Source organism: Desmodus rotundus, chromosome 2 (assembly GCF_022682495.2).
Source record: "Desmodus rotundus isolate HL8 chromosome 2, HLdesRot8A.1, whole genome shotgun sequence".
In the NCBI taxonomy this organism is placed as follows: Eukaryota; Metazoa; Chordata; class Mammalia; order Chiroptera; family Phyllostomidae; genus Desmodus; species Desmodus rotundus.
In genome coordinates this window covers 48,392,538-48,402,225 of record NC_071388.1, presented here as the reverse complement: position 1 = coordinate 48,402,225, position 9,688 = coordinate 48,392,538, and the positions used below count along the sequence as shown (strand labels likewise).

Below are 9,688 nucleotides of genomic sequence, written 5' to 3'. Positions count from 1 at the left end.
TGTTTGCAAAGGCAGTTGGCTGGGACCTGAAGAGATGTTAGGCCTGGTAGCCACTGTTATTAACATATTTAATATACTCTGTAACATAAGTCTCAAAGTGATGAAATGAAAAATAGATTGGATATCACTTAAGAAATGAGTTGGCTTCACATAACAGATATGCAAATTTATTTTCGGAAGAGTGAATATGTCAATGAATAAATAGCCTATGTTTTCACAGGGGGTCTTCATTCATTTGATTCGAGCAAAAGCCCTGTTCCTCAATATCCTCAGTTTTCAAATAGAATAAAATTGGCTCAACCTACTTCTCAGATTGTTACAATAACAGAATCGCAAGGAGAGAGAGTATGTGGAAATATTTTGAAACTATAAAATGTTATACAAAATATGATTTACAGCGGTTGCTGTTGTCATAACATAACAGAAAGTCTTATTTTGATTCACAAAACCATTAATGTAGTGTCATTATAATATGTGACTTGTAATGACAAAATAATAAAGCTTATTAATCATCAAGCCAGTCTTGATTTTATTATTTTTATATGTTATTATTACACTATATCAATGGTCCCAAAAATAGAATTGGTAATTTAAGATTCGTGCTGATTTGAAATGTTAGGAGGCAGCCTGGTCTGCAGAAAACTTAGTCTTTGGAGCCAGATTTCTCTGGTTTCAGAATAGTTCTGCCACCTCCACATGAGAGCTGTTTAATCTTGAGCAAGTTAATTTTATTTCTGATTCTTGGTTATCAGATTTTTAAAAATATTTTATTTATGTATTTTTAGAGCAAGGGGAAGGGAGGAAGAAAGAGAGGGAGACACCAATGTGTGGTTGAGTGTGCCCCCTACCAGGGACATGGCCCGCAAACCCAAGCATGTGCCCTGACAATCAAACCTGTGACCCTCTGGTTTGCAGGTTGGTGCTCAGTCCACTGAGCCACACCAGCCAGAGCCAGATTTTTGAAATGGGAGTAATTATACCAGCTTCTTGTCGTCCCTAGAATGGCTGAATGGCATGATGTATGTAAATGGGAACAGGTAGACCTTAGTACCTTTCGTCTCCCTCTCTAGCTAGTCCCCTGCTACTTCCTAACACAGCACTTTAGAGCAAATTCCAAGGTCAGAGAGATTGAAATGAACTATGTTGTCAGAAGAAAATGTTTTTAATATCTTAAAGAAAAACAGAACTCTTTATAAAGTACACAAGTATGGCTTTTTCTTAATACAGTTTTATCATTGTAAACCATCAGAAATGTGCTTCAAGAGATGGTTGCTCTCTGTAGTTAATTGAACTTGATTACCAGTCACTGTGTTCTGTCTCATGCAATTAATTTAATTCCCTCAATGAATTTGACAACAAATATCTAGTCTAGGATTTTCCTGATGAAGGTGTGTGTAACAAAACAATGTAGTATATTATGGACACGCTATTGATTATGATTCTCTTATTCTCCACAGGAAAAATTTGTGCTATTTTTATTTTTTCTATTTTAACTCTAAAAGATAATGTGTTGCAAGTAGCCCATGTGTCCATCAGTAGATGAGTGGAGAAAAAATCTGTGATACATTTATACAATGGAATACTATTTTGCCATAAAAGGGGAAAACTTACCTTTTGTGACAACATGGATGGACCTGAAGAGTATTATGCTAACTAAAAATAAGCCAGTCAGAGAAAGACAAATACCATATGATTTCACTTATAAGTGGAAAATACTGAACAAAATAAACAAGCAAAATATAAATATAATATCATAGATATAGAAAACAGACTAGGAGTTGTCAGAGGGGAGGGGGGTTGGAGGCTGGGTGAAAAAGGTGAAGGGATTACGTGGAAAAAAACCCTCATAAACACAGACAAGAGCATTATGATTACAAGAAAAGAAGGGGGTGGGGAGAGGTAGAAAAGGGTAAAGAGGGTTTGGCTATATGCTAACTGAAAGATGCTTGACAATGGATGTGGGGTGGTGAACACAATACGATACACAAATGATGTATTATAGAGTCGTGCACTTGAAACCTATATAATTTTATTAACCACTGTCACCCCAACAAGTTCAATAGAAATTTTTTAAAAAGGTAATACATTTCACAAAAATAACTAACAAGGCATGTCTTCAATTTACTTTTCAGAATTGGAAAGTAATTAATATTTCCAAAATTTAAGTTTTCTCTTTGCTTTTTGTGTGTAACTTTTCTCTGTTCTACTCCTGCTTGTTGCTGAGTTAATAATAACTGATTAATTGATTTATAGCTCTGAATTAAAATGTAAAATTTCTGAAAAAATATGTTGAAATTTCCTGAGGGTAAGCAGCTTGATAAAATGTAATAAAAAGCAAACTTTCTTGAAATATTTTGATTTAAAACTTTTCTTTGTTTCTTTCAATGGCAGATTCTGTCTTCAGACTGTGTGACTTGTATTGAATATGGGAACTATTGTACGTGAATGAATCTTTAATTGTAGACTTTGGATAGCGTACACAAGGAAGAAAAATTTCCCCTTCAATATCTTCAGCTAATTATCTCTGCATTGATGGCCTGACTGCTGTTTTTCATCATATGGAAGCCTAAATAAAAGGTAACAGCTCAGCAGAATAGTCCTGGACACGATCTTTTCTCCCCACTGTCTAAGAGATCCACTGTTCCTGTTATGGGTCCCAGAAGGCTCAATGATTCTCGGGAGCCTGGACTTTGATTACTAGACTCAGGACTCCTGACTCTCCATAATGTAAAATGATTGTGTTATTTATGGTTATTTTATTATTTATTTATTCATTCATTCATTTATTTTAAATCTTGTTTCTAAAGCTATGATGAACTTTATTTTTTTAAAGATTTTATTTATTTATTCTTAGAGAGAGAGTAGGGAGGGGGAGAGAGAGGGAGAGGAACATCAATGTGTGGTTACCTCTCACGCATCCCCAACTGGGGACCTGGCCTGCAACCCAGGCAGGTGCCCTGAATGGGAATCAAACTGGTGACCGTTTGGTTCACAGGCTGGTGCTCAATCCACTGAGCCACACCAGGCAGGGCTGGGTATTTTATTTATAAATAGAAGATACCAACTCCAACTGTCTTAAAGACAAAATAGAAAAGAATTGTATTGGTTCATATGATTGAAAAGTCTAGTGATAGAAAATGTTTTAGATATTGTCCAATCCAGGGACTCAGAATAGGTCTTCAGGAGTCATTCGTCAGCTCTTGGCTCCTCTTTTTTTCCCCCATGGTGGCTTCACTTGGGAGATCCCTTTCCAGAAAGTAAAAAAAAAAAAAAAAAAAAAAAAAAAAGTCTTAGCAACTCCTATTCTCTCAACTCCAATGAAAGCTGATTTTCTCCTGAAGGTACTGTTTCTTCTTTATCCTTCTCAAGTAGTGTCTGTTTTATTCCAATACCCCTTATAAAATCACTCTGGGAGTAAAATAACTATTCTCCTTCCTCTTTGTCACTGCTTCTGGACCATTGCCCTTCCCTGCTTTATAAAATCCTCCAGCTGTAAATCACGTACACCACCCATATTGCCTCCTGGATGCAATCACATACCAACCCCTGATCTCTCCCTCTCACTTCGTGATTTTGACACCTGGCTCGCTGTTACCCCTTCAAATGTATTGTCTTACCTCTTAGTGACTAAAATATAAAAAATTCACATAAAGTAAATTTCCAATACTTTAACCACTCAATTTCTTGATGCCATTCCCTCTAGTTGTCTTATCTTCAATATACCTCACGCCCTCACTGCCATTATCTTATTTTTAATGTTGTGAGACTGAACAAGAGCAATTTCTTCATCTCAGTTTTAAGCACTCACTCCCTGTCTCTCATCCCCTGTCTTTCTAGCCCACTTGACCTGATACCCTTATTCAGCAACCCTTTTGCCTTACCAAGACTTCCAATCTATTAATCCTCGTGTCATCTCTTCACTCCTGATGGGGCTTATATCCCACAGTCAACACAATCACATCTTTGCAGGCATTCTTAATCCCCATCCTGGTTAAACCCTTCTGTCTGCCTACTTATCTCCTGCATACAAGTACACAAATGTGGCAGAGAAAAACAGACAACCATGCTGATTGACCTTATCACAATTTAATGACCACCATCCTCAGAGAGACTCTTATTTGTCCCCAGAAATAATACTATTTTGCCCAGGACCATTTACTTTCTTTCTAGATGATTATTTCATCTTTGGCCCTGTTGTTTCAAATATCCAACACCTCTTTCCCAATTCTCACTCTAGATTAATTATTGTTTTGATTACTTTTTAATTTAGAAAGTCATAGAAGAGAACCAGAAAACATAGTCCTCAAATTCTTAGCACTGCTTCTACTCACCTACCATCTTTACTCCTGTTGGTCTGAAGTCAGTGCTATTTAAGGAAACCCTTCCATCTATGCACTGGATTGAAATCACTCAAGGTCATTCTTCCAGCAATTTGCTTCTTCTGTTCTGCATCTTTAAGTGTTTTCCTCTCTACCTATCTGTCCATATCCAACTAAATATGGGTGATGAAAAGAACACAAGTATGCTAAGTTAAAAAACAATCTATATTCTTCCCCCTTCATCAGAACTGCTACCCATTTCTCCAGGTGCTTGGGGTAAAACTATAAATTTATCCTTAGCTCTATCCATACTTTTATATCCCTCATCTAATATCTCAGAAAATCCTGCTAGCTCAACTTCTAAAAATGCATAGTGTGCAACCCTTCTCCCCACTCTTACTAACCTTCTGGTTCACATCCCCATCATCGTCGCTCACTTAGTTTACTGTCGTAGCCTCTCACCCGATCTTTTGTTCTCTTATAGTTTATTCTTCACAAAACAGGCAAAGTGTCCTAAAAATATAAGTAATATCATGTCACTTCTCTGCTCAGAACCCTCCAATAGATTTTAGATCTGGATATCTTCTGTGTGCTCCCTAGGTCCTCTCTGTCTTTACTTACCCTATTTTATGCCCTGGATTGCATCTACCAGATTCCTCGATCTCTGAATTCTGGTTGGATTTAGTAATAAGAGCATTAGTCAGAGACTGGTGTGCAGGAGAATGAGGTTTAGGTGTTCCTTCTGCTTCTGTATGGTCAACAAGTATTGGGTGTTTCTATACTGAAATCCACAGCTGCTGTCGAGCAGCCAACTCCATACAGATACCTCTGGTTTGTTATAAGCACTTCAGGCCTAACATAGTAATGCTCTTGTTACTCATAGTGAGAACTATACTAATTTTAGGTTTCTTAAATACTGTGTACGCATTTGTAAATCGAAAATTTATTAAACTATACTTAAATTTCCCAGCATATGTATGCTACCTATTTCCTCCTGGGACTATGGATGATACATTTCCCATTCACTTGGAATAAGCAGAAAGGTCCTCACAATAATCTACAAAGACATAAATCATTGTCACCTCACTTCAGTGCCTCTGACTTCATTTCCTTTTCATCCGCATGCTCTTTGTGTGTTAGAGCCTTTATACTTTGCTATTAAGTCCATTTGCCCTTCCAGCATCTTGTCGAGGTCTTCACTCAAAAGGCATCTTCTCCTTGGGGCTTTCTATGGATGCTGTTTAAAATCCTAAGTCCCCTCTCAACTCTCCTTATCCCATGTATCTTCTTTAGCTAAAAATGTAGAACTTATTACCACATAACATGCTCTGTATTTTACTTATTTATTTAATTTATTTTATGTCTCCTGTCACCAGACTGTAAGCTTGAGGAAAGAAAGGAATGTAGTCTGTTTGGCTTACTGATGTGTTTTGAGATTTTATAATAGCACTGGGCACAAAGTAGATGGTCAGTTAATATTGTTGAATGAGTAAATGAATGAAAGAACGGGAGAAATGTTATGAGAGATTTAATAGGAAAGAAAATATTTCCTGCTGATATCAGAAAAATGGTATTTTAAATAAATGTTGATAGTGGACATGTGAGATAAATAAAAGGGTTTTACCAGACAATAACACCTCAAACAAAGTCACACCAATGGAAGAATATTCAGGAAACAGTAAGTCTTTGAGTTGAATTGGAATGTTCAGTGCATACAAAGGAGCAAAAAAAAGTAAGTTGATAAAACTAGGGTCAGGCCAGAAAATAGAGTGCCACAAACTTAGGTTAAAACAAACCAAAGCAAAATTTATCTTGTAGAAAGTGAGGTGCCACAGAGTCTCTGAGAAAGATTGATTTGGCGCTGGTGTACACGCAGGTTTGGAGAGGGGAGAATGGACTCACTGAGGAAAACTTGAAAGCTGCTGTAAAGGGCAATGAGTCCTAAACCACAGCAGTGGGGACAGCACGGAGAGAAGGGCGGTGAGACATGTTGGGTTGTAAGAGCTTTACCGACCCATAGAGGGAAAATACATTGTGCAGGGCATTTGAACAAACTGATCTCTTTTTCTCTCTTTCTTTTTTAATGTCCATTTATTTTTTAGCACTTGAGGCAAACTCATTTTTTCAATATTTAAAAAGAAAGCAGCAAGTTCAACACAAAATGAAAATTTTAAGTGTAGGATTTTCAATATTAAAAAAACCCAGCAAGTTCAACACAAAACCAAAATTTTAAGTGTAAGATAGGACAATCCCCATGGTAGGGGAAAAGAGGCAATAGCAGAAGAATAGATGAGATGTTGCCAAAAGACAGAGGGTGTCCTGTCCCCTCTTCTCTAGGAAATGACTCCAACATTCAGGTTGCAGTACGTACCTTTTCATAGAATAGAGGACTGATATTCCTTTTTGGGTAAGAAAAGGTGGAGATGGGGACGATCTGGAGGCTTAGGGACCAAGCCTGGTCACTCTCTTCCCCCTTTACCTCTTTCTCCATGCAGAGCAGGAAGCATTCCCATGTGAGAAGGAGATAAAGTAGAAGAGGGAAGGGTCCCACTTGGCAGAGTGGGGCAGATCCTGCAAAGGAAACAGCTCAGGACGGAGCTTGGAGAGAAACTGAAAACTGAGGTAATACTGTTAATACTTCCTCAAGAGCTGAGAGAGGAGCAGGGAAAAATCCCTGCAAACTAGGATTTGAACAGCCAGAATCCCACTGTTCAAAACTGCTCTCAAATCGGAAATCCCACCCTGTTCCTTGTTGGGACTACAAGTTGCTGGAGTTAGTCTGGTTTCCTTTCCCTTAGGCTACCACATGGGCTTAGGACGGCATTTTTTGCACAGTTCTAAATGGGATCTGGATGAGACCCATTATCTTGGGGAATTATCTTGAAAACAGAGAGGGAAATATTAACAGACACATGGGAGGAATGAGCACCAGGAGGAAATACAGGGTCACCCACAATGGCAGAAATAAAGATTTCCCAGAGTAGAAACAGAGGAGACATTCAACAAACAAGAAATATTTATCAAGTGCCTATTATGTGTCAGGCACTGTTCTGGAACACCTGTAAAAGTAAAAAGGAGAGTCAGAAGATGCAAATTCTGAGGGAAAGAAAAGAGGCAGTTGAGGAAGAAGGCAGAGGGAATTGAGAAGCCTGAATGACCGAACTGGCCTTAGGCCTCCTCTTCAGCCTCTTTGCCAAAATCCTCCTTCTCTTCTGCGGCGGTATCCTGGTACTCGGAACAAGGTCGTTCGTGCTGCTCTCAGCCTTGGTGAAGCACATCTCGTCTGTGCCCTCATCCACGTACCAGTGCAGGACGGCCTTCTGGTGGAACATGGCAGTAAGCTGCTTTGAGATGTGCTTGAACAGCTCCTGGGTGGCCAAGCTGTTGCCAATGATGGCGACTGTCATTTTCAGGCCACTGGGCGGGATATTGCAGACAGCTGTCTTGACATCATTGGGGATCCATTCCACAAAGTAGCTGCTATTCCCATTTTTCACGTTGAGATCTGCTCCTCCACCTCCTTCACGGACATCTGCCCTTGGAAGACAGCAGCTATGGCGAGCTTCCCGCCATGCCAGGGATCATAGGCAGCCATCACATTCTTCACATCAAATACCTACTGGGTGAGTTCAGGTACGGTGAGGGCTGGAGACTGCTGGCTTCCATGGCTGGTTAGAAGGGGCAAAGCCAGGCATGAAGAAGTGGAGGCATGGGAAGGGCACCATGTTGAGTGCCAGCTTGCAGAGGTCAGCACTGAATTGGCCAGGGAAGTGGAAGCAGGTGGTGACACTGCTTATGGTGGTGGAGACAAGCTGGTCCAACTCCCCATAGCCTGGTGTGGTCAGCTTGAGGGTGCAGAGGCAGATGTTGTAAAGGGCCTCTTTATCGGTGCAGGAGGTCTTGTTAGTGTTCTCTACCAACTGATGGGCAGGGAGGGTGACGCTGTAGGGCTCAATCACAGTGTCAGACACTTGGGGTGAAGGTACACACTGAAGTTGTTCGTGATAAGACAGAATACTCTTCATGGGTCTTGCTGATGAACACATGCCCATTCCAGAGGCTGTGCCTCTGCCCAGCACGTGGGTCAGCTGGAAACCCTGCAGGCAGTCACAGCTCTCAGCCTCCTTATGCAACACGTCCAGTACTGAATCAACCAGCTCAGCCCCCTCTCTATAGTGCCCCTTGGTTCAACTGTTGCCTGCCCCAGACTAATCTAAAAAAAAATTCCTTGGTCTGAAAATCTGGCCAAAAGGGCCTCAGTGAAAAGAGACCATAGCCCCAGGTTCTAGATCCACCTAGAGAGCATGAGGCTTTGTTGTAATAAATACATGGAGATGTGATCCAGCTGTAGGTCCTCCCTGTGGTGGGTGCCGGTGGGGTGGGTGTCCTGTTCATCACTGATCACCTTGGAACCTCCGGGAACTTGGAACCAATCTGGTTGACACACTGGCTGGCCTGGATATGCACGATTTCCCTCATGGTTCAAATTAAAATTGTTTTCTCTCCTCAAAGTTAATAGGGGCAAGAAAATATGTAATTTCTTTTTTCTCTGCTGCTGTTCACAGGCTGGTAGAATGGGTCATGATCCAGAGACTGGAGCAGCAAGGCCTGAACAGGGTGGCAGGGAGGTTCTGAGAGGGAGAAAGGAAAGGTCAGGGCTCAGGAAAGAAGGAGGGCTGGGTGGGTGTAGTGCACAGGATAGGAGGTGGCAGAAGAGCCCACACTAAGCTCTGAGACCTGAAAGAACTGATCTCTTAATTACCAACTGACCCTGAATCAACACGGTACTTATTTTATTTTTCCAACATCACCTGGATTTTCTAATAGTAAACAGACATATTTTTTTCTGCTTGAAATTCGTTAGCCAGAAGTACTCTATGGTACACTATAGGAAGAGAATGTTTATCACCACTGGGTCCTGTCATTCTGAGTCTATTTAATAGCAAGCTCACAGACAGAACATCTGCCCATGAGCATGGTGCTGGTTCCAGCATCAGCTGTTACTGCAGATAGAGTGGCGCAGGGATGGGAGTCCTTAATGTGAGGGTGGTGGCCAGGCCAGGCATGGCACAGCTGGGGCTCTTTTCACCCTACTTAGTCATGGATCATCTGGCCTTGAGCAATGCCAAGGGCTAAATTTAGTGGCTCTGGATGTAGTGTTGGGAGCCCCAGGATTCAATATTGGAATTCATTTTATACAGTGTTGAGCAAAGGTTTAAAGTGGTGCTTCACAAATTATTGCATCTATAATGGATGGGGGATGGAAGAAAGAGGCGAGGCTCTGTATTACTTGTTCATTCTCACAGGGGTCATCATAATTAATTTGTTTAAGGAAACGTTAATGAAATATCTGTCATGTGCTAGCCATA

At 40.6% G+C, this 9,688-nt stretch overlaps 1 pseudogene; it reads right to left on the bottom strand.

Annotated features, from left to right (window-relative positions):
• Window positions 1-7,487: 7,487 nt before the first annotated feature.
• LOC112300914 (tubulin beta chain pseudogene) lies at window positions 7,488-8,798 on the bottom strand (annotated as a pseudogene).
• Window positions 8,799-9,688: the final 890 nt, after the last annotated feature.